We start from the raw sequence: 1,437 nt of genomic DNA, 5'->3' as shown, positions 1-1,437 counted from the left end.
TAGCCTCTATGTGTTTGAATGTTTTGAGGTGGTTTTACTGTAGTTGATTTCTAATTTCATTCCACTGTGATCTGAGAAGATGCTTGATATGATTTCAATCTTCTTGAACTTGTAAAGATCTATTTTGTGTCCTATCTTGTGGTCTATCTTTATGAATGATCCATCTGCACTTGAGAAGAATGTATATTCTGCTGTGTTGGGGTGAAATGTTCTATAAATGTCAATTAAATTTATCTGATCCACTGTGTCCTTTAGAGTCTCTTTTCCTTGTTAAGTTTTTGTCTGGAAAATCTATCCAGTGAAGTAAGAGGGGTGTTAAAGTCTCCTCTGTGACTGTATTGTTGCCAATTTCTCCATTAAAGTCCTCTAGAAGTTTTTTTTTTTTTATGTATTAGGTGTACCTATGTTGGGTGCAAATATGTTTACCATGGTTGGTTATATCCTCTTGTTGGATCTATCTCTTTAGTATTATGTAATCACCTTTGTTGTCTCTTGTGGTGGCCTTCATTTTAAAGTCTATTTTGTTGGATATGAGTATTGCTACTCCAGCTTTTTTTTTTCTTTTCCATTTGCATGAAAGATTTTTTTCCATCCCTTCACTCTCATCCTGTGTGTGTCTTTTGTTTTTAGGTGGGTCTCTTGTAGACAGCAGATAGTTGGGTCATTTTTGTATCCATACAGCTACCCTATGTCTTTTGTTGGGAGCATTTAATCCATTTACATTTAGGGTTATTATTGATAGGTACTTATTTATTGCCATTTTAATTCTGAATGGCTAGGTTTCTCTCTGTTTCTTCTTCTCATTACAGCAGTCCCTTTAGCATTTCTTGTAATGCTGGCTTGGTGGTGATGTATTCTTTTAGCCTGTTTTTGTATGGGAAGCTCTTTATTTGACCGTCTATTTTGAATGATAGCCTTGCTGGATATAGTAATCTTGATCTCAGATCCTTGCTTTTCATTACCTTGAGTACTTCATGCCATTCCCTTCTGGCCTATAGAGTTTATGATGACAAATCAGGCGTCAGCCTTATGGGAACTCCTTTGCAGGTAACAGTTTTCTCTTCTCTTGCTGCCTTTAAGATTCTCTCTTTTCCTTTCATTTTTGGCATTTTAATTACTATGTTTGGGCGTGGGCCTGTTTGGGTTCTCCTTATTTGGGGTTCTATGTACCTCCTGAACTTCTGTGACTTTTTCCTTTACCAGATTAAGAAGGTTTCCTGCTATTATTTCTTCAAACACCTTCCCTTTGCCTTTCTCCCTTTCTGCCTCTTCTGGCACACCTGTTATTCTGATATTGTTACATTTCAGGTTGTCCAACAGCTGTCCTCCTGTTTTTTTAATTGTTTTTTTTCTTTTTGGTTTTCTGATTGAGTGATATTTTCAACTCTGTCTTCTAATTCACTGATTCAATCCTCAGCTTCCCCTAATCTGCTGTGT

The 1,437-nt window shown here is 36.5% G+C and overlaps 1 long non-coding RNA gene across 1 annotated transcript in view; it reads right to left on the bottom strand.

The window, feature by feature from the left end:
* Positions 1–1,249: 1,249 nt before the first annotated feature.
* Positions 1,250–1,437, bottom strand: part of LOC106725625 — a 1,171-nt gene continuing 983 nt past the window's right edge. The window contains exon 2 of the long non-coding RNA XR_001361550.1: positions 1,250–1,280. This is a non-coding gene — a long non-coding RNA (uncharacterized LOC106725625). The remainder of the gene's footprint in view (positions 1,281–1,437) is intronic.

This window comes from Myotis brandtii, unplaced genomic scaffold (assembly GCF_000412655.1).
Source record: "Myotis brandtii unplaced genomic scaffold, ASM41265v1 scaffold179, whole genome shotgun sequence".
NCBI lineage: Eukaryota > Metazoa > Chordata > Mammalia > Chiroptera > Vespertilionidae > Myotis > Myotis brandtii.
The sequence above is the reverse complement of the archived record's forward strand: the minus strand, read 5'-3'. Positions and strand labels throughout refer to the sequence as shown.